Here is a 6313-nt window from a genome sequence, read left to right as displayed (position 1 = left end):
AATCTCAATTCCATCATTAAGCGACACAGCTAAACGTGGCTTTTCAGGCTCTGTCTACCCCGTTAAGAATATATATGTGAGTATAATGTACTTATGTATGTAGATAATCCCAAAAAATCATATTTAAATATAGGAAGGGAGTATTTTCTAAGCAGCTTTCAGCTACACTTTCAGAATTTTACAAGATATCATAACAATAAGTTACATTACCTTACATTAATTACTGCTATTAATCTTTTACAACTTTATAGCACACTTACATCTTACACATTTACCACTTAGTTTTATTGGCAATATGAAACCGAAACAACAGCTTTTTAACTATAACCGGATGTAAATCTATACTAATATTATAAAGCTGAAAAGTTTGTTTGTTTGAACGCGCTAATCTCAGGAACTACTGGTTCCTATTGAAAAATTCTTTTTGTGTTGAGTGTTAAGTGTTGTGAGACCATTTATCGAGGAAGGCTTAAGGCTATACAACATCACGCTGCAACTTTAAGGAGCGAAGAAATAATGGAGAATGTGAAAAAAAATGAGGAAAATTATTCATCCTTGAGGGCTTCAATGATGCCCAAAATAACTATTCCACGCGGACGAAGTCGCGGGCACAGCTAGTATGTGTATTAAACTTAAGAAAAATATTATTTCTAAGCGCCTAAGTTCTAAGTCGAAATTTTTAGCAATGAAATCCTTTGTATCTCGAAATTCTTTATACCTAAGTCGAAAACTCGTTATCTCGAAATTTTTAGCATTTTCCTTGACATTTGAGTTAACGAAATTCGACTGTTTATTTCTCCTTCATGGCAGTAGTCCCGGTTGCATCCTCACCACTCTGGAGAGGAGCCCGGGGTAAACCCTTGACCATGTATCCTGCTTTGGGTGGGTCAGGTTTTTACACGAAGCGAGCCCCGTCTGACCTCCGCAACCTTAACAGGGGAACCCAACCCGTATTGGATCATATGGTCACACATCTTATGGCCTGAATGTGCAGGTTTCCTCACGATGTTTTCCTCCACCATAAGAGTATCGGTTAGTCATCAAACTAATGTACGGTCGCGTTCATAATTGCAGTCATAGTTCGCAAAACTTTATAGCTTGCAGTCACCGCTGTCACTCACACATTCACACAAATAACACAATAAACAACAAGCGGTGAAGCGTTGGGTAGCGCGCAATCGAGAAGAGGGTAGTGTAAAAAGTCGACCGCGCATCGGCCGTCGTCCGCTAATCAACACAGCGACACGCCACACAGCGGAGATCCATGGTGGAACAGTACGAAAATAATGGCTTCATACCGACCTGAACATTTGCGGAACAGTTCGACACATCAGTGGTTACTGTTCGTCGAGTTTGCACCGTGAGGGACTATTCCACAGACAGCCAGCAAGAAAGCCGTATTTATCCAAAATAAATAAGCAAAACCATTTAGAATTAGCTCGGCAGTATTTGGATTTTGACTTGAACAAAGCGATATTTACGGACGAAAAGTTCGTTTACGTCATCGCAACACGGTAGGCTTCATTTATGGCGAAGAAATGCAACTCGGTATGAAGAAAAAAATATTGTGCCAAATATGGAGTCTGGACGCATATCTGTAAATATGTGGGGCTGGATGAGAGCTGCTGGACCTGGAGAACAGGTGTGGATAGCAGGACGCGCTACAGCTGCTCATTATGTGCAAGTGCTGGAAGAACCCATGTTACCAACTGTGCGGTGTATTTATCCGATTGATGATATGCCAACAATATCATTTGTGCAAGACAACTACCCTGTGCATCGAGTCCATATAGTGCGTGAAAGGTTCTGCCAGTTTATATTAAAACTACTACTTAGATAGTATTTTAAGGACAGCTTCAATATCTTTTCTTTATGAAAACGAATAATTAAGCTGTAACCTTAATAACAGGAGATAAGTAAATGAGAAGTAAATAAGTGTAATATGCTGTATGTATACCTTTATATAATCATCAATATGTAAACAAAACTATAGGTAAACTGTTTCAATAAAATTTACTAATTTTAATTATTGAATGTTTTATTTTGCTCCCTCTTGTTTAATATTTCTTGCTGATTTCCGTGTTTGAAGACACGGGTATTGTAATTCTTAGATATCAATTAGTTAATTAGTCAGTCAGTTACTTAGTTCAAATGACACCTTGAAACATTAAAAATTGTCAGTAACAATAATTTTTTTTTATAGACAAAAATTCCTTGAATAACTTCGAAATCCGCTAGTAACTAGAACAAGCGAGTGTGAGCAAGCGAGATTATCTAATATATTTGAGATCTCACTTGCACACACGAAGTAATAAAATTGCTACCCAATAACTTTCAAAGGAACCACTACCTATGTTAGGGTCGTATGCAGACAAACTTTCAACTTTATTGAAATGACATAAGTCTGGCAGTCGCAGGCTTCCCTCTATAGGCAAATCTTATGCAAATAATGAGAGACGACGATATCTCGATCGACAATTATCGGGCCCAGTTCGGCCATCGTTGATTACCGTCTCTTTCTGTTTTGTTATGTTATATGTCATAGAATAATAAACTGTTTTACTTAGTAATCATTGGTATTAAAGACCGTATTCATTTGATGGAATATTTATTCTTTTTAAATATGCATGTGTGTGTGTATCTAGTGGAACCACAGTGCACGCTATTTTAACCCGTAAGAATTTTAAAACTATGACTGCAGATATGAACGCGATCGTACATTAACTTTGAAAATAGTCATTGTTACATGGCCTCAATGGGATTCGAACCGGTGATATTATGCGTAACACGCTTTTTAACCGGACAACTTACCAATTCAACCACCGTCGCTTTTAACTAAAAATATTACATTCATACTTGGAACATAATAATCATGTCTTTTTCCATTTATGTGCCGTGAAGTTCCCGGCACCAATATAAAAAAGAATACGACCACTACATCTCGTTCCCATGGATGTCGTAAAAGGCGACTAAATGACAGGCTTATAGGTAAACTTGGAATTCTTCTTTTAGGCGATGGGCTAGCAACCTGTCACTATTTGAATCTTAATTCATCACTCTTCCAAGACTGCTAGCTCTGTCTATCCCACAAGGGATGTAAACGTGATTATATGAATTATCTATTTAGCCCAAATAAAGCGCCTAAGTCGTCTTTATCCCGTCCATCCCACTTATAGGCCACGTTCAGCTGTATGGCTTAATGATGGTATTGAGATTCAAATAGTGACGGTTTCTGGCCCATCGCCTAAATGCAGGATCCTAAGTTAATAAGCCTCTTCCTTAGTCGCCTTTTACAAAAGCCATGGTAAAGAATTGGAGTTGTTCTATTCTAAAGTACCCGGAAACCACATATCTTGATATAGAAGAATCCCATATTTATTACCCTATCCGTTGATTAAAATCCATCAAGTAACGATATAGCTTCCAAGCAGTCATAAACCACATATTAATTAAAGACAAAAACAATATTGTAACATCCTACTTAGTAATGTAAAGATAATCATAATTGCCCCGTAATTACTTTGCCAACATATCAAAAACCCTTTACGGCCATTATAAATGCAATATTTACAATGTCGTAAAACAGTATTTTCCCAGAGCCCTGCCCGAGGCTCTTGCCAAATTGAATAATTAATTTTGATGTAGGTACCTATCTTGAAAACCCTTAAAAGAGTATAAATGAAACAGCACTCTATTAAAGTACAGTGCATATACAATATAATCACGTTTTAATTCTTTACGAGGAAGACAGAGCCATCGCCTAAAAGAAGCCCAAATTTAAAAGCATTTTACCTCGAAAGATTTTATAATATGCAGGGAAAGATAACCAGACGGCACACACTATGTTTAGACTTACTAGGCTAGCATGGTAACTTGCACTAGATGGATGGGCAACTTTTCCTTCAGTCACCTTTTACGACATCGATGCCTTTGACCCTAAGTCTAGTAACTCTTGTGGCTCTGTTAATATGTTCCTTATTCCAGTAGTCGTCTCTAACGATATCCATAACTCCGTCCGCGTTGAATAGTTATTTTGGGCATCATTGAAGCCCTCAAGGGGGAATAATTTTTCCCGTTTTTTTTTCACATTTTCCATTATTTCTTCGCTCCTAATAGTTGAAGCGTGATGTTATATAGCCTAAAAGCCTTCCCCAATAAATGGCCTATTCAACACAAAAATAATTTTTCAATTTGTACCAATAGTTCCTGAGATTAGCGCGTTCAAACAAACAAACAAACTCTTTAGCTTTATAATATTAATATAGATTTAACGTTCAAAAGACGAACGTAAGTTTGCCGACCAAAGTAACGTACCTTGACATAAATCGGAGAGTACTCAAAAATTTCCTTCAGTGGGAACAATGTTCATTTAACCAAGTAGGTACATCGCCCTTTGAACCTTTATCAATTAATTTGATAAAACAATATCTTTACGTCGTTTAGAAATAATTGCAGAGAAATGGCAGAACGGTCACGCGAACTCGCACGTTGCTAACTGATGTCAAAGAAAGGTTGTCACAGATGAAAAATTAAGAAAGATCAGTTCTTATAACACAAACATTTCAAACATGATTCCTTCAGAGATCCGAGAGTCCGAGGGGGGTAGGTCTACTAAAGGTAGAAAGTGGAGAGAAGGCTGTTTGAGAATTTTAATTAACAATGTCTTTCAAAGCAAACGTAAGGCGAAACAATGATTATAAAAATGCCTTTAAAAGGGCCATTATGAACTCTTTAATCTATACTAATATTATAAAGCTGAAGAGTTTGTTTATTTGAACGCGCTAATCTCAGGAACTACTGGATCGAATTGAAATTTTTTTGCGTTGAATAGACAATTTATCAAGGAAAGCTTTAGGCTATATACGAGTAACATCACGCTGCAACTATAAGGAGCGAAGAAATAATGGAAAATGTGAAAAAAACGGTGAAAATTATTCGATCTTGAGGGCGGCTTCAATGATGCCCAAAATAACTATTCCACGCGGACGAAGTTGCGGGCACAGCTAGTTCATATGATAAATCTAAATTTTTGCAGTTTCTCCCTAGTTTTTAGTTTTAGTTGTACACTTTATGTTAGTAGGTAAGAATGTAATGTGTTTTCTTTTCGTTTCTTTGATTCTCAATTTTAAAACTTTGTTTGAAACTTGATTTCTTTTTTGTTTATGTTTTGCAACAGATAACTGACAGGACTTACCTTTTCTGTATAATATATAAAAATAAAAAATAGCGCACATCTTTCCCATTTCTGATCATTGGTAAAAGGGAACGACGGCTTCCTGGCAACTAAAAATAAACGGTCGGGTAAGGGAGAGTTTAATTATGAACGACATCATTTTATAATTGTGAACAAAAATTCCTCTCCCGAAAAATGTCCAATGAATTCTAGTTAATTAAGTTTGAAATTCTATAGATTGTTTTTTTTTTTTGGGAGATTATTAGATAATTCAGTATTTCCATTCCCACGGGAATATCATATTCCCTAGACTTACCAAGGGATATTTTTTTTTACATCGATACAATCTTGACGGATTTGTCGTAGTCGTCATGCTGTCATGAAAGTGAAGGAGACAGACGAAACTGCTTCGCAATTTTTCTCTGTTCGAAGTCATTCTACTGCACTGATTAATGGACTGGCGATATATGATATAGATAAATGACGTTGACGATCTACCGCGCGGTAAAATGCCTTCTATTTTCCCTCGACGACAACGCTCTATTGACAAATAATTTCGTCTCGAGCCGTGAGCAAAGATGTCGCTGCATTATGCCAAGCCTTTGGTCCGAATCGTGATCAGAACGGGCCCCGGTCTCTCCAGAGAGGCACACAACCTGTACAGAGATGACGACGAATAATTGAATTAACAAAGGAATTTCGCGGGATTATCTTTAATCTGTTTCTAACTATATACGGCAAAGTTGAAACCGCTGAACAGATTTCATACAGATAGTCATTAAGATGATCAATATAACCGCTAAAGAAGGATTTTCACTTAATCCAAAGGCAACAAAGCTTTGATTTGACTTGTTTTTATAACATCTAAGTAACCAAGAGTCGTATACAACAATAGGTCTTAAATAACCAAAACAAATTAATGTTCAGTAGTTCAGAAGATCGCTTAGGTGTCTGTTTTGTTTGCACCTCGTATCTCAGCAATTTGGATGTCGGCCAATTTCATGTAACCGGCTACTACTGTGAACTATATCTTCGGTCGGAAATTTGACCCTTGGGAATTTATTATACATAAATATCAGACACCGTTTGATTCCTGACACTTTAGAATGTGACGACTGTCGTAAAAGGCGTATATAGGAA

Source organism: Amyelois transitella, chromosome 13, assembly GCF_032362555.1.
Source record: "Amyelois transitella isolate CPQ chromosome 13, ilAmyTran1.1, whole genome shotgun sequence".
NCBI classification, from domain to species: domain Eukaryota; kingdom Metazoa; phylum Arthropoda; class Insecta; order Lepidoptera; family Pyralidae; genus Amyelois; species Amyelois transitella.
This window is presented reverse-complemented; position numbering follows the sequence as displayed.